Source organism: Sander lucioperca, chromosome 15 (assembly GCF_008315115.2).
Source record: "Sander lucioperca isolate FBNREF2018 chromosome 15, SLUC_FBN_1.2, whole genome shotgun sequence".
NCBI lineage: Eukaryota > Metazoa > Chordata > Actinopteri > Perciformes > Percidae > Sander > Sander lucioperca.
In genome coordinates this window covers 2,097,926-2,124,796 of record NC_050187.1, presented here as the reverse complement: position 1 = coordinate 2,124,796, position 26,871 = coordinate 2,097,926, and the positions used below count along the sequence as shown (strand labels likewise).

General features: G+C 43.2%; 1 long non-coding RNA gene across 1 annotated transcript in view; it reads right to left on the bottom strand.

Annotated features, from left to right (window-relative positions):
* The window catches only part of LOC116044104, a 54,767-nt gene extending 39,234 nt beyond the window's left edge, over positions 1-15,533 (bottom strand). Inside the window, exons 1-2 of the long non-coding RNA XR_004103609.2 lie at positions 15,401-15,533; positions 6,153-6,255 (exon numbers count right to left, since the gene is read on the bottom strand). This is a non-coding gene — a long non-coding RNA (uncharacterized LOC116044104). The remainder of the gene's footprint in view (positions 1-6,152; positions 6,256-15,400) is intronic.
* Positions 15,534-26,871: the final 11,338 nt, after the last annotated feature.

Below are 26,871 nucleotides of genomic sequence, written 5' to 3'. Positions count from 1 at the left end.
TGTGTGTGTGGGCTTGTTAAACTATATTCGTGGAGTCCAAAAACCGGGAGTCCAGTATACTTGTGGGATGCCGACAGCTTTGTGGGGCCAAAATGCTGGACCCCACAACTTTAAAGGGCTGTTTGAGGGTTAAGACTTGGTTTTAGGATTAGGGTTAGAATTAGGTTATGGTTAGGGTGAGGGTAAGGGTTAAGGTTAGGCATTTAGTTGTGATGGTTAAGGTTAGGGTAAGGGACTAGGGAATGCACTGTGTCAATGACGGGTCCCCACAAAGATAGTGCCACAAACCTGTGTGTGTGTGTGTGTGTGTGTGTGTGTGTGTGTGTGTGTGTGTGTTTAGCCTAGAGACAGCTGTACTGTGTGCAAAGGCTAGCACCGACCCTAGAAGCAGTTGAAAAGACAACACTGAAGAAAATATTCATGAATAAATAAAAATATAAGATAATCAATTAATGGAATGAAAAATAAAAAATAAATAAACTAACTACATAAAATGTTCAAAAAAGAAAACCAAAAATTCAAGAAAAAAAGAAAAGGTCATATCAGCTGGCATTCATTTTAATGTTAATTCAGTGAGTACGTTGATGTCAGGCCAAAATGTAACTCTGCTGTTGTCAGGTTAGAGTGCTCTCTGCAAATGTTTGTACTCTGCCAATGATCTTTTCCAGCACTGTACAGAACAATCGCCAGTAGACTGTTTTTGTAGTTCTAACAACTCCAACAGAGTGATACGTCTTATTTCTAGCCAACACATCCTCACCTCCAGTGTGTCAAAAAATGATGCTTGGTCAGGTGCCTTTGGCGTTTGTTACTGATGCAAAAAGTCTCATTAAGCATCATATTTAGACACCCTTGGTCGGGACCCTTGGCGTCACTATTTGACGATCTGGGTCAGAACCCGTGGCGTCACTATTTGACGATCTCAGGGCTCGCGTCTAGCCCTTTATCGTCACATTTAGACGACGACTCTTGGTCGGGAATCTTGTCGTCACTTGTTTACACTCTGGGTCGGGACATACGTTTATCTGACATGCGGCACAAGGCCACGGAACAGTTAGATTTAGGAAAAGATTCGATGTGACACGCGGGACAAGAACGGGACACGAACCCCATCCTCCTGGGTGAAAGTCCTGCGTTGTTTGACCCATCCACCAACCTCCTTATGCAGATTTTTGGTCTTTCATACTACTCGTTACCGTTGTTGCTCTTAATACTACGTCATCTTCAAGCTGCTGTTGTACCTGATGCGTTCCATACACACGCTGAAGGGTAATTTTTGCGTCGGTATCAGCATTTTACGAGTTGGGAGGGAGAACAGGTTGTTCTAGCGGATTGCGACACAACAATTTCATGAGTCACGTTCTCCCAGTTAAACTTTTATTTGTATCTTATCAATAATTTATTCTGATCAACTTCATAGTTTTGAATCAGGACCTTCAGCATTAGGATGAAATTGCTTGTTGAAAGATAGCGTGTCAACATTTGGGTAAACAGTTTAAGTTTAAAAAAAATGGAATCAGAATCGACAGATACCTAATGTTAAAGGTCACATATTCAAATAATGAGGTAAACGTATTTTAGACAAATCCCTATGAGCTAAAACGTTCCGATTTTCAACTATTCTAAACACTCCAGTTTCAACAGTTTTTTCTACTCTCGGCTAAGTGTTACGCTAAGTGTTAAGCTGAACTTCTATGATTGGTCATCTGCTCCAAGTGGGCAGGACTGGAGTGCTTTTGTGTGTTTTTTAAGCCACTGCGGTGTTAACATTGTCCCATGTAACCACATGCTAACAGCAGTAAACAATGTCACCTTGTCACATTACTCCTGAAACATTACCGGTTATGTAGTATTTGGTTTAAAAGCCTTTATTTGCGATTTTTGACTGTAGAAATTGCTGCTATATTCTATTAGTGTCAACTGCTAACTAAAGTAGCTGCATGGCTAACGGCAGTAAACAATGTCATCTTGGCTGCCAATGTTGTTAAATTCGCCACAATTCGGGGTTGCATTACTGCTGAAACATGTCCGGTTGGGTAGTGTTTGGTTCAGAAGCCTTTATCTGCGATTCTTGGTGGTAGAAAGTGCTGCTTTGTTCCACTACAATCTAATACTGCTAACTAAGTAGCTACCTGCTAACGCGACATAGCTGTAATCTCGGCCAATGCTGGTCATTTCTCCCCAAATTCCGGTCACTTTACTGTTGGGACATGTCCGGTTGTGGATGCGCTGGCAAATCAGAGCAGACTGGGCTTTTTCGGGAGGAGGGATTAAAGAGACAGGCGCTCCTACAGAGCGTCTCATACAGAGGGTGAATACAGGTGCAGCAGCCATGGGCAGTATGAGAAAAATATTTTTTTTAACATTAAAGCATGTAAACATGTTCTAGTACAAACACAAAATGCAAGTATAATCCTGAAAATGGTATATAATAGTTGCCCTTTAAAGGACTCAGATCGGGGCCAAAACACTTGACTGGGACATCCCAAATGAAAAAAAGTATAATAACAAAAAAGAACATATAAATCAACAACAATCCAACTTGTTATAACCTCTGTGGAACAATGGCAGAATACAGTGTTAACAAGTGGGATGCTTAGGGATGGAATAAAACCCAGCCCGGACCTCTCATCACACACTCTAGCCAGTTAACAGTAAAGCAAAGCCGCAGGAGGACAGGCTTAGCATTCTCTTTCTCACTCTGTCTACACACACAGCAGTCATATTGAGTCGGTCCAGCCAGCCTGGGGGTGTTGTTTGGCCAACACTAAACCAGGGTATCCCTCACTGGACACCACTTGGCTGCTCCTGACCCCTGTGTACTCGCCGTCTGGCCACTGGCTTGTAGCAATTGGCAGGCCCGCCATGTCTCTGGCACATGCCCACTCTGAGTTCATAGCTTTTGACCGACGTGTTGAGTGGATGTTTGGCTCATACTTAGACATATAAACATTAGAGTGTGTAGCCGAGGGCCAGTTTGGCCCGAGCAGCTGTGTTTAACAGGCTGACAACGGTTGAATTAAAACACCTGATGTTCTCAATCTGTCTCAGAGCCAGTTACAGCCACTGTCCTTCGGTAGTCTGGGCCCATGGTAGACAGCATGTGCATAGTATCATTAAGTGATAGTACTATACACTAACATATTATGAAAACAAGCAAATGCAGCTCAAAGTTCTCTATAATCTACTTTATAACTGGGAAAGCCCTTACTCGGCTCAGGGTACAGCCACATTAAGCTGTGTAAACTAAAGATATCTTTTTTCGGACGGTTTTCACCTTCTTTCCACACTATCGAGACATTTCTTTTACACTCCAAACTTTCTCCAGGGTTGAAACATTTGAAAATGTTATGTGTTTTAGTGAGGGCAAGAAAAAGTAAGCTTTTGTAAAAACAATGTGCCTGCAGGAAGCAACTTCCTGTTGCCTCTTAATCTCTGTGATCTATTTTTAAATGTCAATATAGATGATCACACAGTACAGGTTTTGTCATACAGGCTGTATCCGTCACACTCTTGTTTCCCGACCAAAAAAAGGAGGAATAAGTGATGTTTTTTTTTTTGTGGGTGGGGTTAAAAGATGTACGTTTAGGTGACACGTGGGACAAAAACAGGACACAAACCCCAGTCTCCTGGGTGAAAGTCCTGTGTTGTTTTGACCAGTCCAACCTGGCTCCTTACACAGATTTTCACACTTTAATACCACTCCCTACCATTGTCGCTCTTCATACTACATCATTTATTTTTACATTTTTTGGGGGGGCATTTTAGACCTTTCTTTGATAGGACAGCTTAAGACTTCAAAGGGGAGACAGAGAAGGAATGACATGCAGCAAAGGGCTGCAGGTCGGAATCAAACCCGGGCTGCTGGGGCAAGGACTGAGCCTCTGTACATGTGGCGCACGCTCAACCAGGTGAGCTATCCAGGCATAACTACGTCATTTTACAGCGCTTCGGTCAGACTGCTGCTCAGCGTGCGCTGTGGCAGCGCTGTGGCAGAATTGCCACAGCGCTGCGGAGGAAGGTCTGGCTAGTCCACACAGCATTCTGGGATAGGACAAAAACATGCTTTGGTTTATTGCCATTTCTTTAAACCAATCACAATCGTCTTGGGCGTCGCTAAGGGCCGGACGCAACAATGGTGCCTCTGCAAAATAGTCTCGGAAAAGAACTTGTTTTGGTGGAACGTGTGTACGTTCAAAAGTTGTTTTAGTCGTGCAACAGAAAACTCTTTGGACTTTGGAGATTGGACAGATAGTCTAGCTAGCTGTCTGGATTTACCCTGCAGAGATCTGAGGAGTAGTTAACCATAGTCCTCTAAATCCACCAGAGTTTAAAATTCCAACACAAAGAAAGCGGAAGGAAAGGGACATCCAGTCGATCTTCCGGCAGCACCGGAACAATCCTGTAAATGAATTGTCATCAGTTTAGACTATACAGACACTAAAGGGGTAGCCTGGTCCTACCAGACTCTGGTCCATTTCATTTGTACAGAGAGTCTGGCCACTCAACTCCATTGACAAGTGTTAACTTCCTTGAAGGCGGGTACTCTGTTGAAGTTTAAAACTATTGAATCTGTCCAGAGCCACTCTGGATCTGCCATAACCAATCGCTAACGTTTGGTCGTGACGTCGGCTTAGCATCTCTAGCATTCGCCTTAGCCAACTCCTTCACCACTAATGGAGCGAGCTGGAAAAAAAACTTTTCCCGAACCCTTGTGGGGAGGAGGGCCACAACATCATGGCTACCAACAAAACTCAGCAAAGATTGTTCTTGCTCGGGCTTTAACTTCTGGAAATTCGGCAGCATTGCCACAACGGACCAAATGGCTTCGCTTGCATCTTTCTCCGCCGCCATTACGGAACTACAACTCAAACTAGCGCACAACCTCAACGTCATCGTTCTCAGCCACTCCCTTTGTTCGCTGATTGGACCGGTAAAGATTTGGCCAGAGAAAACCCGTGAATATACCACAAACCCAGACGTAGTACTGAAGGACAATGAAAATTGGGCGGAAGTACGAAGGAGGGCGGAGCCAGGCTACTAAAGGGGGCCTTGTGGGTCGGCATCTAATCAGGGCCCCTGACCAAGCGTCAGTATGCTGACGAGTTGGGAGTGAGAACAGCTTGCATCAGCAGCATCCATGAGTACAATACAGTACACTCTTTTTTTTTAACCTTTGGTTCAGTTTTAGTTCTATTTTAAACAAGTATTCCATAGCATGAATTAAGGCTGCAATAGTTCTCAATACATCATTGATATGGGAAGTTATTTCTCCTCTACAGAACTTCTGACTAGATGTTTATAAAGATATGCATCTGTGCATGATCATCATGTTATTCATTAAACGTCATGATGCATGATGTTCAGAACCCAAAAGTGTAATGACTCAACAACTGACACAGTTTCACAATGTAGCATTCATAGAAGAGACTATTTCCTCGAGGAAATCATGACTTCAGTAACTTTTTTATAGTAAGCTCTTATAATTTCAATGTTATATAGACATATATTAATCACACACTGATATTCACACTGATATTCCTTGCAGGAAAGTTATAATTGACTTTCATTAAGAAAATACCGACAATTAACCATTCACAGGCAGAGATACCAGTAACACAGTTAGCCTACATTTATAGCTGATGTTTGCATCGTGACAAATTCACAACAAAAGAAAAAAAAAAAAAAAAAGAAACTTAATGTTTAGGAACAAAAGTAAGACAGCAAAATCCATGTGTGTACAGTATGTTTATGGTAAAAAAAAATAAAACCTTCACCATTAAGTATGAATATTACAGTTGTAGTACAATGTTTAAAGCACGCAAATGAGCCAAATGGCAATAAGAATTAGGCCTGGTGGAATATGATCTGAAAAGAGGAAAAACATTTTCAATTGTTAAGATTTTACATGAAAGAATTCTGTTAATTAATTTACACGCTCGCACACACACACACACACACACACACACACACACACACACACACACATACAATGAGGCAATAAGGACATATTGACTGACAACATTGCTGGAACCAAAGTAGTAAATCTTTACTGCTGATAACAAACTTTGAATGTCAGCGAGCATGACGGGCACTGGTTCAGAGAGAGAGAGAGAGCGAGAGATGGAGGCAGAGTTGGCATGGATCCCTACCTGGTTGAGAGCGGTTGGCACTACTCCAGGCAGCGTGCCACCCTGGCTGCCATCTCTCCTCCCAGTCGTGCCGCCCAGGCTCCATGCCCCATTTCCACTCACACTGGGGACGCAACCAGACAAGAGGAGGACCAGTCACTAATTAGGTAGTCACTGTATCAAACGAAGGAGAGGAAGGCCATGTACTGCTGCAAGCCTGTCTCAGACAGGTCAGAGAGAGAGACAGGCTCAGTGACCACCAACTGGCCGTAGAGGCGGGAAGACTCAGACAGATGGGTCAGAGAGAGAGACGGGCTCAGTGACCACCAACTGGCCATAGAGGCAGGAGGACTCAGACAGACAGGTCAGAGAGAGAGACGGGCTCAGTGACCACCAACTGGCCGTAGAGGCGGGAAGACTCAGACAGACAGGTCAGCGAGAGAGACGGACTCAGTAACCACCAACTGGCCGTAGAGGCGGGAAGACTCAGACAGACAGGTCAGAGAGAGAGACAGGCTCAGTGACCACCAACTGGCCCTAGAGGCAGGAAAACTCAGACAGACGGGTCAGAGAGCGAGACGGGCTCAGTGACCACCAACTGGCCGTAGAGGCGGGAAGACTCAGACAGACAGGTCAGAGAGAGAGACAGGCTCAGTGACCACCAACTGGCCGTAGAGGCGGGAAGACTCAGACAGACAGGTCAGAGAGAGAGACAGGCTCAGTGACCACCAACTGGCCGTAGAGGCGGGAAGACTCAGACAGACAGGTCAGAGAGAGAGACAGGCTCAGTGACCACCAACTGGCCCTAGAGGCAGGAAAACTCAGACAGACGGGTCAGAGAGCGAGACGGGCTCAGTGACCACCAACTGGCCGTAGAGGCGGGAAGACTCAGACAGACAGGTCAGAGAGAGAGACAGGCTCAGTGACCACCAACTGGCCGTAGAGGCGGGAAGACTCAGACAGACAGGTCAGAGAGAGAGACAGGCTCAGTGACCACCAACTGGCCGTAGAGGCGGGAAGACTCAGACAGACAGGTCAGAGAGAGAGACGGGCTCAGTGACCACCAACTGGCAGTAGAGGCAGGAAGACTCAGACAGACAGGTCAGAGAGAGAGAGACGGGCTCAGTAACCACCAACTGGCCGTAAAGGCTGGAAGACTCAGACAGACAGGTCAGAGAGAGAGAGACGGGCTCAGTGACCACCAACTGGCCATAGAGGCGGGAAGACTCAGACAGACAGGTCAGAGAGAGAGACAGGCTCAGTAACCACCAACTGGCTGTAAGGGCGGGAAGACTCAGACAGACAGGTCAGAGAGAGAGACAGGCTCAGTAACCACCAACTGGCCGTAAGGGCGGGAAGACTCAGACAGACAGGTCAGAGAGAGAGATAAGCTCAGTGACCACCAACTGGCCGTAGAGGCGGGAAGACTCAGACAGACAGGTCAGAGAGAGAGACAGGCTCAGTGACCACCAACTGGCCGTAGAGGCGGGAAGACTCAGACAGATGGGTCAGAGAGAGAGACACGCTCAGTGACCACCAACTGGCCGTAGAGGCAGGAAGACTCAGACAGACAGGTCAGAGAGAGAGAGACGGAATCAGTGACCACCAACTGGCCATAGAGGCGGGAAGACTCAGACAGACAGGTCAGAGAGAGAGACAGGCTCAGTGACCACCAACTGGCCGTAAGGGCGGGAAGACTCAGACAGACAGGTCAGAGAGAGAGAGACGGGCTCAGTGACCACCAACTGGCCGTAGAGGCGGGAAGACTCAGACAGACAGGTCAGAGTGAGAGACGGGCTCAGTGACCACCAACTGGCAGTAGAGGCAGGAAGACTCAGACAGACAGGTCAGAGAGAGAGAGACGGGCTCAGTAACCACCAACTGGCCGTAAAGGCTGGAAACTCAGACAGACAGGTCAGAGAGACAGACAGGCTCAGTAACCACCAACTGGCCGTAAGGGCGGGAAGACTCAGACAGACAGGTCAGAGAGAGAGATAAGCTCAGTGACCACCAACTGGCCGTAGAGGCGGGAAGACTCAGACAGACAGGTCAGAGAGAGAGACAGGCTCAGTGACCACCAACTGGCCGTAGAGGCGGGAAGACTCAGACAGACAGGTCAGAGAGAGAGACACGCTCAGTGACCACCAACTGGCCGTAGAGGCAGGAAGACTCAGACAGACAGGTCAGCGAGAGAGACGGACTCAGTAACCACCAACTGGCCGTAGAGGCAGGAAGACTCAGACAGACAGGTCAGAGAGAGAGAGACGGACTCAGTGACCACCAACTGGCCGTAGAGGCGGGAAGACTCAGACAGACAGGTCAGAGAGAGAGACAGGCTCAGTGACCACCAACTGGCCGTAAGGGCGGGAAGACTCAGACAGACAGGTCAGAGAGAGAGAGAAGGGCTCAGTAACCACCAACTGGCCATAGAGGCAGGAAGACTCAGACAGACGGGTCAGAGAGAGAGACAGACATGTACTTTCTCCTCCACTGTGAGAAGTTCTCTTCACTAAGAGATTTAAACTTCGGCACATAGCAAAGACAACACTATACTACTACTACTACTACTACTATTACAATAGAATGAATTATTATCATATATGATAGATAGATAGATAGATAGATAGATAGATAGATAGATAGATAGATAGATAGATAGATAGCCTTCATTGCCATTGGTATGGTAACATACAACAACATTTGGAGATCTCTCCTGTCAGTGAAAGACAGTTTTAACAATAAAAACAAAACTAGACATCACATACATTCAGGACATTTAGATACATAGATAAATAATAAATGCATAAATAAATAAGGATTTATACTAATTATATTAAATTGGACAAGTTGTATTGTGTCGTATTGTTGGGCAACCTGACACCTACAGTATGTATTTAATTTGTAATATGTAGGCTAGATGAATCTTCTGTAAACTGCTTTGGCAAAAGACACTTTGAAAAAAATCCCTGTAAAAAAAAAAAAACGGCACTCAGCCTTTCACGCCAGTCATTCCAAACTCATGCTGTGCAGCCCAACATTGTTCAAACACACTGAACTTTCTCTTAAAATCCAGCGGAGCTCCCAAAGTTTCCAAAGTCAGGCTGTATTTTTTGGGGAGACATTTACAAAATGATGAACAAAATATCAAGAAAAGTTCCATTGAATGCAATGATGTCACCATAGAAATACTGATTCTCATGTTTAAATATTTTACGTAGAGTTATCATGATATAACTTCAATGATAAACTGGAACACGCTCATACTGTACTTTCCCACCCCCCTGTATTTCCTGTTCTAACTTGTATATGGGTTTCAATTATTGTTTAACTTGTTTATATTTAAATCAGAATCAGAATCCGTTTTATTGGCCAAGTATACTTACATACACAAGGAATTTGATTTCGGTAGGTGTTAACTCTATACATTCAACAAATAGACATGTAGCAGTAACGTATTGTACAACAGAGACAACAATTTACATATAGGCACATATCAACATAATATACAAAAATACAAATATACAAATAAGACATAATATCAAGACAAGTACACATGGAGTGGGATGTAAAGTGCAAAAAGTAATAGTGCAAAGTAGTGTGCAAGATGCACATTGGAATGATAAGTATGTAATGTGTAGAGAAGTGGGTGAGTGCCCAAAGTGGGGATGACCCAACTTACATTTGTGTGAGTTTTATGCTTGTATACATATGTATTTTTGTCGCAGTGAAGCACTTTGGTGCAAACTTGTGCTATATAAATGAAATAAACTTTAAACTTACACACAGTACTATAACATGTAACTGTAAACAACAGTGGAAAAAACTAAAGGGGAAAAAAGGGGGTTCAAACTATTACTGAATTAGTTTTAATACTGAGCAAATCATTGTATTATGAGCAAAATGAAAATAGCCAACCACTAAAAAAAATAAATAAAATAAAACATAAATGATATTGTGTTGAAGCTAAGAAGAGAGGGATAGAGAGAGACAGAAGGAGGAACAGAGGGAAAAGAGAAAAAAGTAGAGGGGGACAGAGTTAGGGAGGGGAAAGCTCAGGAGGAGGAGAATTCCCCAAACTAATCTGAGTATAATCAGGGCACTGCCCCAGTGTCCTAACCCCATCTACATACACACACACACACACACACACACACACACACACATACACACACACATACACATACACACAACACAACGCTTCTGCCTACCCATAACCCCCAGTGTGTGGGCGGTGGTGTTCCCATGACCCACTTAACACATCTGGGTCAGCTGTATTCAACCACCAGCTCACACACACACACACACACACACACACACACACACACACACACACACACATAATGCCTAGCCAGGTACATTAAGACAAATGAACACACACACACACACACACACACACACACAGGTTCAGATGAGGCAATGGGCTTAAGTTTTTTTACACTACTCATGTGAGGGAAAATGAAAATATAAAAATTAACTTATCTTGTCTTGTCTTTAGCTTGTCTTATAACTTATCCCTGGAAAAGCATTACCTCTGTGACACAGGTGCAGTGATGTGATGAGATGAACAGCACCATTGAGTACGTTTACATGCACACTAATATTTCACTATTATTCCAAATATGGCAATATTCCGAATTTGATACAGGTCATGTAAAGAGCATATTCCGTTTAGATATTCCGACTAAGGCCTTTTTCCAAAAAAAAGCATTTTCATTTTCAAGACAATGTGGCACTATTCGGGTTTTAGAAGCACTGCTCCTCTCGAACTTTTCATCGCGTAAAAAAAAAAAATCAAATCAAATTTTTTGGACATGTATACAGCACATTCAGAATGTTCTTCTCAACCAGGGTTTTTACCGCAGTTTGTGACAGTTTACGGCCTCTTGCCTGTTTACGGCTTACGGTCAGCTCTGTGCGTTGCTATGGTTGTTGTAACGGTAGAGATGCATGCCTTAACCATGCAACTTTTTTGTTTTTCTGGTTCAAAATAAAAACTTTTTGGGCGTCTTTTCTCGACACTTTTGTAGATTTTCCCGATGTTTTTGTCACTTTTTTCGACATTTTTGTCACTTTTTTTCCCAAGTTCTTTGTAAGTTTTTCTGATGTTTTTGTTGATTTTTTTTCCTGTGCTTCTTGAAGCTTTTTTCGACATTTTTGTCACTTTTTTCAACGTTATTTTAGCAAAAAAAAATTTCAACTTCTATAAAATTTAATTAAACACCCAAATGTAATGGAAGCTGTGAACTGACAATCTAGTTTATTGGGAAGACAAAAACTTTTTGAAAATGGGTCAAATTTAACCCGAGGACAACAGGAGAGTTAAAGAAAAGCCCACATCTCTGGTCAGAAGGAGAAACACAGCTACTTTCAAACATTATGACAGACTTGGATGACAACAGGTTTTTAGATACGCGCAAACATCGCAATGGGGACCTTTTCAAGAAGCTGGTTGAAGGAATGAAAGAGGGTGTGTTTGCACGGTCCAACAAGTCCGCCACTGCTGGTGAACTTTGAGAAAATCCTATTTTGCACGGCTACATGTAAACAGGAATATTAGTGGATTATTCATTTTCATAATGCAAACAGCTTAGTCCGAATATTATAAAATATAAATCTATTTTACTGAATAAGGGCAAAACCCGGAATATTATGTGCATGTAACAGAGTCACTGTTCAACATCTTCATCAGGGCATCCAGAGTTCACCAGTTGTTTCTCGGAGTATTTCCCGGGTTGAAATTCCATCAGTCTCTTCTAAAGCGGCCGTATACACTTCACTGCATATAAAGAGCACCGTTAGACGAACACCTTGGAGAGCCAAAAGGTCGTCTCGCTTGTTGTAGCTTTGGATGTAAACTAGCAAGTTTTTTTTTGGCGCAAAGGGGCCTTTTTGCCGAGGCAGGAAGCGAGAAAAGGGCACATGAAGAGAGCGGTTAGGCTCTTTAAACGCAAGGTTAGTACTGCCTGTATCGCTTCCAAAAATAAAAAAGGAAAAATGGAAAGAAAAAAAAAACTTTTGAAGTGTGTTTGTGTTTGAGGCGAGGGAGCAAAGGTGTGTTTTTGCGTTTGAGGCAAAAGGCAGGAGTATCTTCAGTATGTCTCTGTGTGTGTGTGTGTGTGTGTGTGTGTGTGTGTGTGTGTGTGTGTGTGTGTGTGTGCGCGCGCGCGCACGCGCGCGGGGAAGTCCCTCTTGCCAGTTTTAAAAACCATCCGTAGCCCAGGTAAATGGCATGCTGTCCTCTGCACATGCCCGGTGGCTTTCTCTTTCTCTTCACAGGGAGGAGTTCAGAGGGCCAGTTAGCACCGTTCACAGCAGACCCAGAGGCTTCACTCAAACACACACACGCACACACTGAAAATCATGCACAAAGATTTCTTTGAGTACACATATGCAGCATACACGAAGCCACATTCACACATGCTCAGAGGCTCTCGGAAATTCTTGCAGCAGCAGTTGTACATGCACAAACAAACACACACACGTGCACACACATAGAGTTAGCCTGTGGCTAGAGTGTTCAAACAGGCGTGATATTGAAATCCAGCAGTAGGGAGAACAGTGGGTTTTTGCTGAGGTCCATAGCAGGTTATTGATCAAGGTTAGTTTACTGTGAAAAATCTGCCTGTGGCGAAGGGCCGTTCACACCAGAGGGGTAGGGGTGTGTGTGTGTGTGTGTGTGCGCTTGCGTGAGAAAGTGTGTATTGTATATAGGTACATAAATTTCAAGTAAGTATATCTATGTGGGTGCACTTGTCCATCTGTATGTGTGCATATACTGTATATAGAGATACAGTGGGGAGAACAAGTATTTGATACACTGCCGATTTTGCAGGTTTTCCTACTTACAAAGCATGTAGAAGTTTGTAATTTTTATCATAGGTACTCTTCAACTGTGAGTGACGGAATCTAAAACAAAAATCCAGAAAATCACATTGTATGATTTTTAAGTAATTCATTTGCATTTTATTGCATGACATAAGTATTTGATACATCAGAAAAGCAGAACTTAATATTTGGTACAGAAACCTTTGTTTGCAATTACAGAGATCATATGTTTCCTGTAGTTCTTGACCAGGTTTGCACACACTGCAGCATGGATTTTGGCCCACTCCTCCATACAGACCTTCTCCAGATCCCTCACCTTCCTAATGATCATTGATGCCCCACAAGGTGAGATCTTGCATGGAGCCCCAAACCGAGTGAGATTGACCGTCATCTTGAACTTCTTCCATTTTCTAATAATTGCGCCAACAGTTGTTGCCTTCTCACCAAGCTGCTTGCCTATTGTCCTGTAGCCCATCCCAGCCTTGTGCAGGTCTAAAATTGTATCCCTGATGTCCTTACACAGATTTGGCCATTGTGGAGAGGTTGGAGTCTGTTTGATTGAGTGTGTGGACAGGTGTCTTTTATACAGGTAACAAGTTCAAACAGGTGCAGTTAATACAGGTAATGAGTAGAGAACAGGAGATCTTTTTCTTAAAGAAAAACTAACAGGTCTGTGAGAGCCGGAATTCTTACTGGTTGGTAGGTGATCAAATACGTATGTCATGCATTAAAATGCAAATTAATTATTTAAAAATCATACAATGTGATTTTCTGGATTTTTGTTTTAGATTCCGTCTCTCACAGTTGAAGTGTACCTATGATAACAATTACAGACCTCTACGTGTTTTGTAAGTAGGAAAACTTGCAAAATCAACAGTGTATCAAATACTAAGCCTCCTTTACATGAACTCAAAGCCATACTATAATGGGGAATTTAAAAGGAAAAAACATAAAGCTCTGAGTATGATCTTGAGTACACAGCACAAAACCTTTTTGGCCCGAACATGGCAGAAAAGATCAATGAATCCAAGGTAACAAATAATGCCATTTTGAATGGACATTCAATCATGGCCTCACAAGTCTCAATGAAGTCTTTGTGGTGCTGTTAGTCGCCTCCAGACGTTAGATGTGAGCTTTACAAGCAGAGAGAGGTTCTCCTTCACTGGCAGTGTGGGAATACTCGTGGTATTGTGTGTTCTGTAAAACTACAAAACTTGGCTGCAACACTGCTAATCTCTCTGACACAGAGAAACACACACAACACACACACACACACACACGTGTTGAAGTTCCTCTAGCACTAACAAAAAGCAGAGCAGATGCATGAAATGTGTCTGTTACTTTATTCAAGGCTGAAGAGGCCTGGCATCAAACACAATTCAACCCACCCACACCTACAGTATATACACATCCATAAACAAGTGTGTGAAACCGGAGGGGTAGTTTCAGCATGATCTCACACAAGCAGTCAAAATATGGTAAACGTTTACACACGCACAACCTCATACACCCCGTTTTTATAGCATCAAATAACTAATAAAAACCAAACTTATCAGGAAAATGAACACTTTAAAAACACCAGCGTGATCAGAACTAGCTAAAATTACAGAAGCCATCTTTATGAAAAAATGTATTTAATGAAAAATGTATCTGATGAAAAATGTATTTGACATGTACTTTGTCCATGTCCCATCCGCTAACATTAAGGGAGCGGATTTATGACCTATACTGCGGCCAGCCACCAGGGGGCAATCCAGAAGTTTGGGCTTCACCTATTCACTCCATGCATAAATTTTCCCTTTAAGTTATGGAAGTAGGCAACTACCAATTCCTCCAGAAATGAGCAAAGGAGAATAAGGCATCTGAATGACATGCAACCAGGTGTGGCAGTCATGGGTAGTATTGGTAGACATAACACAAAATATGACACTATAAAACCTGCTGTTTTATGTTATCAAATGCAGCCAAGACTGGCAGTCTGGAGAAGCCTAAATATGGGTAACATTTACACAACATATGATGAACCAAACCAACACAGGCTACTGCTTTGAAAAAACACTGGAAACGGGGGAAAACACTGTGCAGCAGCTACATGTGTGATTGCTAACATGAGGCAGTTCAAAAAACTAAAGCTGGCAGAAAAAGCTATCAATCGCTAAAGAGTTAGCATAGAGCCACTTATCTGTGAATGTTTAAGAACCCACTATCTGTGAATGCTAAAGAGTTAGCATAGAACCCCCAATCTGTGAATGCTAAAGAGTTAGCATTGATTTATTACATTAGAAGTTTGATTTAAAGTTTGCCCAAATCTGCAGTGAGCACCTGATGTCTTTAACTCTAAATCACTTATGTTGCAATTTTTTTCTGTCATTGCTCTTTTGCAATATTAAAAAGGATTGCGGAAAAATGTTCAAACCTAGATGTAGACAGTTTTAAAAACATACCAGAAACAAGGGGGGCGTTACCACACCCGATGACTAACTCTGGACATCTTGTAGCTGTTTCCCCAAAAAAGTCTTCAAGTGGTTCACAGGTGGACAGCTTGTAATGTGAAGTAGCAGCGGCAATCAGCAATCCTGCAGGGAAGAGGGAAAAGAATTCATGCAACACATGGCTCGATTGCAGAAAAAAAATCATCACTCTACCAGCTTAATGCTTACTGTAATCAAAAGTTAATCGCTATCACTCAACACTGTTTGTGTACAGAGCACTTTGGCCTGTGGTCTGCCAAGGGTGATTTTGATATATAAGTTTTCCTACATTTTGCTTAACACATCAGTTGACCATTAGGCCAATTGCCCTAAAACCTTGGTAGATTTCTTTAACCCTGAAACCACAACTCAACCACCAAACTACTTGTCTAAATGACAAACAGCCGAAATGTCCTCACTTCGCGGAAATGCCCTCCTTCTGAAGGTCTAAAATTTAAAATTGTTCTCACAAGGATAGGAGTGCATGAACACGTACACACATGCAATCCCTCCATCCCCTCTCCTTCCACCCTCCTCTGTCCGGTCAGTGTAATGGATGGTGAATCTGTTGCTTACTCATGCATACAGCTGACAAATTGTCCCTCTCCGAGCACGGCCGCGCCGCTGTGTGATTTGTGAAAGACGGGACGCGACAGGATGAGTCGGCAGCTCAGATTGAAAAAGGGCACTGAGGATACAGACAAACTAGTCTGAAAAAGGTGCATTTGAAGAAAATTATATATCTGAGGGCTTACAGGCCGCCAGGGTGCGAATGAGCTGAGAAATATGGGAGACACGTTTTGGCAATGACATTGCTGTGTAGTGGACTATGAGAATTTTCCTCTAGTATATCTGTATGGTGGTATATAAAATCACACAAAAAGCTTCACTCAACAACCAATGCAGAATCTCTGAGGTGCACAGGAGCCACACATGTGTATACTAGGCTAAAATCTGAAGTCATTTGACTGGATTTAACTGTGAGATAGGCCACATAATGTGCACCCGTCCCCATGTAAAGTGTATAATATGACCCACATACAGTCCAACGGTCCCTGCTTACTGTATAATTTAACCCACATACTTCTCACTGCTCCCTGGACCTATTATTATAGTATAACCTATATTCCCTCCAGCAGATTCCACTGGTATCTCTGTTACTGGGAGTTAAGAGTGTACACCAACAACCTGCTCCTCCACTCTCTTTAATCCAAGTTGATATCTCTAAAAAACTGCATTGAAGTTTGTACATAAAACATAATGCAACTATGTTAAATGGCTACCAAATTGAGGCTACCGAGCAGGGACGTGCACAGACATTTAGGAGGGCTACGCTCTAACCTGGAAAAAAAAGACAACCCTGAGCCTCTCTCTTCTCTACAGAGCGCACACTAATGTAACGGACGTAACGTAGCTACATTAGCCTGCTGCTGCTACATAGGATGTTATTAGCTTTGGTTGATGTAACGTAGGCATGATACGTTACATAAGTAAGGCAATGTTGCGCGACGTGATTACAAGCTGCACATCTTTCGAAGCACAACTGGATTTGTTTTATTATTCACAGGGCATTTGTCACTATCTCACATGAAGGCGTAAGGGCTTTCCCTCTCTTTCACATGCGGTGCGAAAGATTCTCTATAACTTCTTAACCGTCACTGGCAGTGCTCCGTGTCTGAGAATATAAACAAAGTCACGTGACCTGGGGGCAGAGGGCATCGCCGACGTAATGTTGGCAAAATAAATTAACGCAAGATTGGATGATATTGCGATTTAATTTGATATAACTTTACTAATGATGGGCTTATTGTATTGATGCAGCCACAACAGCAAAAAAAGAAAGAAGTTAATTTAGGCTTTCTCCAGAGGGGCAGCTCAGCCAATCAGGGCAAACGGGCTTTTGCATGTGCAACAATAGCCTGTACCTGTGCACGACTCTGGCACCGAGAATGCTCTATGGCATGCACAAGTTCCGGAACAAAGCTGAGATGACTATTGTGTACACGACGGAGCCAGGTCATTGCAAGATGTGGACACAAAAGCCTCCGATCTCCTGTTGCTGGGCCAGCCTGAGTCCTATTTCATCCATTCCACTTTCCTGCAACTGACATCAGCCAGGAGCAGTCTGGGTACTAGATCAGCCATAAGCTCAAGCTGGGCCAGCCGAATCTCTTAAATCGGCTCTCTGCCCACTCTTCTCGGGATGGTCACATCACCCTCGGGGGCGCTTGATCTGGCTAGTGTGGCTGGGTAGTGGGAAGATTCAGTGGGCAGCGATGGTCTCAAGGTCCGCTGCACTAAATCCAATCCCCACGCTTCCTTCTCCGATGTTGATCAGTGTATCTCTGTCCTTTGGAACACATTTGATCTGTGACAAAGGCCAAAAGACAAGTTAAAACAAAATTGTAGTGACGCTCATGGGAGCTACACTGGCCGCAGTCATACATACAGATCTTACCACACCTCAAAGAGAATAAATAATTAGGCAGTGTAGTGTTTAATATCACATTTGGTTTTCTTGCAAATACACATTGCGGTGAGAATAAGAAGTGAGTTTTCTGCACATGTAATCACCATCATCATGGCTAAGATGGTAATGTGAGCAAGAACATTATTGTCCAAGTTGCAAAATAAGTCAAGAATCTGGGTTCAAAATTGACACATACAGTATTTAACAAATGCCTACAGTGCTGCTAAAGAACACTTCAAAATCCAGTAGCAATGTGTTTAAAGGCATGTGAGGTTAATATGTGAGGTTACACAGGTTTAGTGCACGTGTCAAACTCAAGGCCCGCGGGCCAAATCCGGCCCCTCGCAGATTTTGATCTGGCCCGCATATCAATACAGGTTCATAATAAATTTTGGCCCACTTAGTTTATTTTTCTTTCAACGTTTTTGGCACTTTTTCCAACCTTTTCTTGCACATTTTCCGATGCTCTTCCCAAAGTTTTTGTCGCTTTTTTTCAACCTTTTTTGTCGTTTTTTTCTTTGATGGCCAAGTTATTTTGGGGGCTTTATGACGACCAAGCTGTAAGTGAGAAGACTTGCAATAATACAGTAAAAGATGTTTGACCTTTTCCGATGAAATAAAAGTCAATAAATTTTACATTTCTGGCTCTTAATGTGATTCTTATTTTCCAGTGTGGCCCTTAGTGAAATTGACTTTGACACTCCTGGTTTAGTGGATTTGATTTAAGCTTGTTTTTAATGTTCAAAAGAAAATAAATTCTACATGTACATAACCAAATAACTTCTAGATTAAATAGTTTTTATGTACAAAATTGGCTGCCTCTACTCTACAGTACAGTCCATCAACCCATGGACATCATAATAGCCAAACCCTGCAGATAGCTGAGTGTTTTGAGGGTTAAAAAATTCAAACAGAAACACCTCAGTGTGTAAACGACATTGCGGGTTCACCTGTTACATGAAAAAAAGTCATGTTTCTGCGGCTTAATAGTTTCAGCATCATGTACATTAAAAATAATGCAGCCCAGTACTGACCCGAAGGTGTGGGAATAATCACGCACCCTTTTTCGACTCCCCAAAAACATGAACATGCTTCTAATGTGATCCTTAAAAATCGCAGGCCAGCACAGTACAGCTTTCACAAATTAGCCTACTTTATGACAAGCCACTAGCCATTAGGAGGAAGTAACGATGAAAAGACAAAGAAAATAAAGGAGCGAAGGTACGGTGGGGGGGTTAGGGGTGAAAGGGACCCTGGCTAATTCAGAACACTAGACAGAGTGTTGTGCCAAGTCTGCCTCTCCTCTCTAACCCCCCTCCCCAACCCTTTTCTCTTTTAAAGGACCAAGGGGAGGCTGCAGCTTTCTAGTCATAAACATCTCGCGGGTAGGTCTGCACTGGGCCTTTGCCACGTTACACATTTGCTTATTTGAGAGAGAGAGAGAGAAAAAAAAGAAAAGCAATTCTGGCACAAAATCTGCTTCTCTCCCTTTTCACTCTCTGTCTGATCATTCCTCGAGGCAAGAGTTGAGGCTGTGATAGAGATTAGGACGGCAGCGCTACTGACAAGGCGGCTAAATCTACGCCGGCTGAAAAAAACCTGGCAGAAGCAGTGTTTGGGGAAGGATTGCTGAAAAAGAAACGCAGAGGGGCTTTGACTAATAGCGGAGGAGAGAGACGGGGAGCCGGGTCAGGAAATGAAGCATTTTGGGCCGGGCCAAAGTGGTTGATTGGGGAGACTGATCAGTTATGATTTAAGGCAGATGTCGGGCTCTCGCATGGCTGATTTAGGTTTATAAAAGAGTGTGTGTGTGTGTGTGTGTGTGTGTGTGTGTGTGTGTGTGTGTGTGTGTGCCTGCGTGTGTGTATATACGTGCAGCGAGTACATCTGCAACTGCATGTGTGGCTGTTTAAGGCTGACTACACAATCTGTGTACATAAGAGGGTGTCAGTGGTACGCAGCCCGTAGGGACTCAGGCAGACAAACAACTGTACACTCGCAAAATGCTGAATTCACAACACTTCAAGAGCTACCGCTTTACCACGGCGAAACCACATGCCGCCAGTCGCCACTATCAGACACAATATGGTGCCCATATGCCCGTGATGGCATCCAGATGAGTTGAATGGAGGGAACTACATGGCGGGGAGCCATGCCGGGTCTGATTAAACCACTCAGGGACGGCTCACTCTGGTTCATCGGGATGGTTTTCTACCCCTGGACATCCAGCAAGGTTCTTACAGACCAACATTTGCTTTCAAACAGAACAAAATAAGGTCAGCCTGCCGCTCCTCTGCACACTCACCTGCTTTCATTTCCCTCTGTTGGATCTGTGAACTGATCATTCCAGTTTATTACGACTTGGCACTGACATTTGTAGCTGTTGCCATAGGTTTCTTTTATTTTTATTTTTTAGTTCTCTAGTATTAGTTATGAATGCTAAGAACTGGGAACGCACTGCTAAAACATTCAGTCAGCCAGATTACCTAAACCACTTAACTGGAGGTAAAACCCAAAGTGAGCCCAACTAAAATGTTGGTAACAGTCCCTTATTGCCAAGGCTGGGTTACCAACCGGGCAGAGTGAGCAACTGCCCTATAGGGCCTTAGCCCTCAGGGGCCCCAGAAGCCCTACAGTAGTATCACCATGTATCAATTAGTTTGATCGCAGATTTGTTGGAGAATTTGCACTGCTAAAATGCATTATCAACAAAGATATCCTGTATTATATATATATATATATACCTTGTCTTGTCTTTATTGTTTTAGTTTATATTGGGCTTGCATGATGCATATTGCTAATAGGGTTGTGTTTAAGCAAATTAGCAGAATAATACTAAAACATTAAGTATTATTCCAGCATGGGAGTACTGGTTGCACCAGAATGAATAGGGACTTGAAGGCCAGGGGGTTGACGGAGGTTGCACAAAGGGTGGTGAGTGGGGGGGATCAGTAGAAGCCCAATAGAACATTTTTGCACCGGGGACCCCGAACTATATATGCACGACTACTTCAAGTACGGTGGGTCAAAGTTAAACCAAAAAGTCGGTGTGTAAACGGTGGTGTGTTTACACAGTTTGGGTAACAATTTAATTCTCCTTCCTTTTCTCTTCCAAATACTTTTGACTAACCTTTGGGCTAAAACCTGACTGCTTATGTTACCCAGATCTCAGCAATTAACTTAGGTAGTAGAATGTTATCATTACTGATCTGAATGATTGCCAAAATTAGGAAAATAAGATCCACGTTGAGCATGAAAGTTCATTCTTCACCTTGGAAAAAGTTTTATGACCCACTTACTAAATATTTTTCAGAGCTTCTGACCTAACCTCACAATCCCATCTGATGACAACAGCGCAAACTCAGACAGCTCATAAAGAACGTGAGTAAGTGGGTGTCATCTTCCAGGCAACGCTGCATGGAAGGCACTAGGGTTAGGGTTAGGGTTAGGCCTTGAAGTCGACGGTGGGGGCTTAAAACACCATCGAGCGAGTAAGTGCCCCTCCCTACCCAAGGTATAATAAACTGAAATTGTACTTAAACTTTATATCAGTAACTGTTTTTGTCAGAAACAGTATTACCAAAGCAATATGCAAAGTTTAAGTCAGGATAATTTGGTTTGAAAGCACTTATCATGCAATGGTAATGTCAAACAACACAGGAATGCAGCTCTGCAGATCATTCCATTATTCTTTGTGTACTGTTTGTGTGCGTCCGTACGTGTGCGTTTGTTCTCCCCCCTCGATTGTGCATTGTTGCTCTCTCTGTCTGTCTTTCTGTGTCTCCGCTTCTCTACACCCACCACCTCACGGTTGCAGATTAGGCCGCTTAGCGCTCACCGCGGGGTGGGCTAATCACCAAGGAAGGCAAGGGGTTGGGGAGGGGGGGGCGAGAGAGAGAGAGAGAGAGAGAAGGAAAGGGAGTGGTGCTCAACTTCCCCCCCAACCCCCCCCATCCAACCATCCGACCCCCGCCAATCCCGCCCCCATACTGCCCGCGGGGCACCGTCACGGTGACAGCGGTGTGACAGTAATCTTCCAGTGACACTTTTCTGTTTTTTCTTTCTTTCTTTTTCTATTTTTTAATGGGGGGGGGGGGGGGAGAGGGGGAATGGCGGGGGGTGGAGGGGGGGTTATTGTTACCCTCCTCCACACACACACACACACACACACACACACACACACAACACCCCCTCACCCTACCCAGAGGTACCGTGACACTTAGACGATTGCCCCCCGGAGAAGGCAACAACACGGCGGCACAATGCGTTGCCGGCAAACGGCACAGGCAGCCAGGAGCACAGAGATGCCTTTCTCTCCCTCGCCTCTAAAAATACTTCCACACAATGCATCTGATAATAGGTTTATGCAATGATGCACCGGCGCTTGGTAATGTATCCACCCCAACATCACCCACCACCACCAGGGGGGGAAAAAGGGGGGACTGCAGCAAACTGATTGACTTGCAAACGTTGATAGTGCAAACGGTGTTACGTTTTGACACGACTGCATCTTTATCAGAGTCGAAACGGACAAAGACGCAAGGCAAACACTGATGAGCGCTAGTGTCGAAACGTTAGTCTGTTTGCAACTCAATCAGTTTGCTCTGATCCTCTTTCTTTTCTTTTTTTTTCCTTGGAAGTTGGCTGTCCTCAAACCTGATTCAGCTGAATACTGCTGTAAGTCGCACTGGGAGCCCTGTTTCATCACAACCCCAGCTCACAGAAAATTACAATGTACCGTATGTCACACCAGAGAGGTTTAGTTGTAGTACGAAATCACTGTATGTTCCCTGCATGTCTTAGATATAAATATCAGTAATATCTCAAATAAGGACAAAAATATGGATGTCAGGTTAGGGATATGAAGGATAAGGCTAAAGCAATTCTACATTTATCTTACTGTAAATAAATCCCCTGCTAGTCCATCTTTTAATTCTGGACACATTTTTTTTAAAGGCTCATTAAAGTCATTTTAAGCAAATTATACTCAAGCAAAAGTGCATTTGTTGGGGACTATTTTCAGGTGCGGATTTGTACACATTTGGTGGACTAAATCATTATGGTAGCAAGACATACATATGTCTCTGAGCCCCAAAAAAATACTACAGAGAGTGTGTAATGATACTGATGGAGCTCCGAGAGGAATAAGCTATGCAGACAACACTTAGTTAGTAGGATCAAATCATTGTTGCTTTTAAGTCTTTTTATGGAATTTGCCGACAATAACGTGAATATAAAATATCCCAAACCTTATAATTTAAGTCTGTGTTTCTCAAATGGGGGGTGTGTGTACCCCTAGGGGTACTTCGGAGTACTGCAGGGTGTGAGATTGTCTCACAGGGTGTCATGCATATTTCCTAAAATAATTTGACACTACGAAATAATGAATGAATTGAGTGATTCTGAACATTTGAAATGTAGCATTGTGTTTCAATAACTATAAAAACACATATTTCAAAATGGGGTAGCTATCGTTATTGAAAAAAGGTTTGACAGCCACTGCTTTAAATAACACAACACACGTAGCAAAAGAGAGATATAGGAAGAAGAAAAAAAAAACCCGACCAGAGGTCACGGAGAAGCACAACCTCACGCCGCACACTGCGCTGAGTTATGATCGCAAAACCACCTGTTTATTGTAAGTTATTCTCTATGCGTGTTTGCATTGGCGCCGCACGTAGGAATCCCATCTCCTTGTTGAGCACAATGAGGAGCAATGTGTCTACGCACGTGTCAGTGTAAGCAGGAGGTAGCACTCCAGACAATAGGAAAAGAGCCAGATTTAAGAGCATTGTCGCTCGGTGTGCGCCGAGCATCTCCATAAATCCTAATACACAGTCGTTCCCTGTGGAACAGAAAGAAGAAGAAGAAAAAAAAAAGAAAGGCAAAGAAAGGGAGGGAACGAATGCATTTTCCTCTTATCTATCTGTCTTTCACTCTCTTTCCCCCAGTGAGCGAGGCAGAAGGGAATAAATGGCTCCCCTCTCCTCTCCTCTCCTCTCCTCTCCTCTCGGCTCGGTGTGGGCTGACAGCGCAGCAGATGGTGGTTTAAGCAGTGAATTTATGAGCGCCACAATCTTAATGTTGCAGAAAGAAAAGAAAAGGACTCGCATCAAACGCCACTGACAAATGCACTTGCTAATATTAATGCACTCCTCATTCATCCAATATGCTGCCTAATTGCTTTTCTGTACACAGTAATATGGCACCTGCTGCTCAAGTCCGGCGCTTGTGTGTCAGGAGAGGGGAGATCGAGTGTGTGTGTGTGTGTGTGTGTGTGTGTGTGTGTGGGGGGGGGAGGGTTGTGGGGGGTAAGAGCCATGGAAGTAGGGAGCGATAAGAAAGAAAGTGTCTCTCTCTCTCTCTCTCTCTCTCTCTCTCTCTCTCTCTCTCTCTCTCTCTCCCTCTCTCTCTCTCTGTCTTTCTGTCTTTCTGTCTTTCTGTCTTTCTGTCTCCCCCTTTCTCTGTGATGAATGCACGGCTGTGGATCATGCGCCAGACCTGTCAGTGTTCCTAATTAAAATTTTATACTTACAGGCTCAGGGAAGAAAGAAAAAAAAGGTGGAAAGCACTCAGTAAACAATCAGTTATGAGAGGAGAGGAAGGGAGAGGCCATCACACACACACAGACACACACACGCACGCACACACACACACACAGACGCACGCGCCCGCGAGGTAAGACACACACTAAAGCACACACGATCCACTTTTATGTACAGCCATCATACAGTGAAGATCTGTGGACTTTATTAGAGCTTAACAAGGCCATCTTCCCCGTAGATCAAGCCCGAAAAGCATGCGCGCCGCCCACCTTTGCTGCAAAGAAGAAAACTCTTTTGTGAGCTCTTGTGGACACGTCAAATGTAATAAAAGCACAAAAAGGCTGTTAGGCTGTATGTCACCCTCAAAGTAGCAGTGACTCAAGTGGTTTCCCAGAAATGGTGGACTGAGTCAGAAAGTCAGAACATGTCTCCTTGACTAGCCGCAGATAGTAGTAGTACTAGTAGTAGTCTTAGAAATCCATTGTACACTGAGATAGCAATCAGTGCAAACTCATCATAAAACATTCAAACAAATATTTCGATCAAACCTCAATTAGAAACAATCAATACGGTATGATTGCACATGTATTATGAATTATTCAGAGATGATATCTTGCACATTATCCCCATCAGGTTGTAAAAAAACATCTGCATTACCAGAAACTGCTTTTCTTCCTGGTATCAACTTTCTTTTATTATTTTTATTATTATCACTCAGACTTTTCTCCACTGAAATCTGACTTTTTTAAAGTCAGATCGATGAATAGCATTATTTTAGCGCTTTGCATTGTGTTTTTGGGGTCCATCTGGGGCCCGTGTTAGCACCCCTGTAGCCCCACCATTATCTGCCCTCCAGCTGCTGTTAAATGCACCAAATTGTAAAATAATGAGTTTGTAAATTGCACGCAATTACGGATGCAAATTGAACAAATCCTCCAAACTATAGATTGTCCCTTTTCTCTTCACATCAGCGCTTAATTGATGCGTGTTTGATGGAGAGCAGCAGGTATTTCCTTGAGCGGTGGGATGAGAAACTGAAAATGCATTTTGTTGTTTGGAGCCGTCCGAGGCTGTGAAAAGATGAATAGGGATTTGATGGAACGGAGCGCGGCGGTTATTGGAACGAGAGGCGCGGTGTGCATCGCTCTGGTTGCTCGGGGAAGGATCAATGCATACGCTGAGTGCAGTAAATGAAATCAACAATGGCGATAAGAACCGATGCTGCAACTGAAAAAACATGACCTCACTTTTAAAGAAAACAGTCAGTGGTTTTCCCAACCTAAGGGTCAGGACTTCCATAGAGAACGGGTGAGAACCCGCACATCCAGGCTCAGAGACAGCTTTTTCTCCACAGCCATCACAACTCTAAACATTCAATTACAGAAATAGGACTTGCCTGTTTTGCATTGCATTTGCGCTTTTACAGTACTGTGATCTTTTAAAAAAAGAAAGATTTTTTGGTGTGAGAGTACAGCGCAGTTAAGTGTATGAATGTATACTACTATGCACTAGAAGCCCCTGTCCCATTATGCGTATGTGAGGGTATGGTTTGTGGAAGGGTATGGCGTGTGCGTATGAATGTATACTTCTAGGCACCAGAAAGGAGTAGCACTTAAATTTTGTTGTGACAATGTTTTACAATGTTTTACAATGACAAATAAATGATTATGAAGATAAATCTAAGGGGTCACTGAATGAATTAATGAATGAATGGGAGAGGAGAGAACCAAAAATATACAGTATTTCTACTATACAAAAGTATGCATATTTTTTTTCTGACTTCTTTCTAAGAATTCATTTTTCCATGTGAAATACTGTTACTGATACTCTAAAAAATATATATTTGCCCCCCCGAAGCAATTTGGGAAAAGAAGACTCACATTTTTTCAGCTGCTCACAACTCATAAACATATGGAATCTGTGATGAGGGTTCATACAGAAAAAGTGTCTAAATTCTAATGGTACAGAAGCAAAAACTGTTAGGAGATAGTGCTGTGGGTCATGCATATTATCGTCACTGTCGGGCAGAGACCTTGTATCTCCATATTTCGTCGTATTCATTTTTTATTTATTTTTTCTAAATCAATGCTATTGGTCACCCTTTACTGCAGGTTTTTACAAAGATTTAACCCTCAGAGATCTAAGGGCATTTTCACACATCTTCTTAAATTCACCTTTTTAACCCTCCTGGGAAAAAACACAACAAAAATGTCAAAAAGTGCAGAAAAAAATCGACAAAAACTTTGGAAAAAGTGACAAAAAAAATTGAAAAAAGTGACCAAAACGTCGGGAAAAGCTTCAAAAACATCGAGATAAGTGACAAAAACAACGAAAAAGACGGGCAAAACGTTGAAAAAAAGAGTTTGTATTTTTTATTTTGACCCAGAAAAACAGAAAGTTTCCTGGTCGACGGGAAGACAACACAAGGA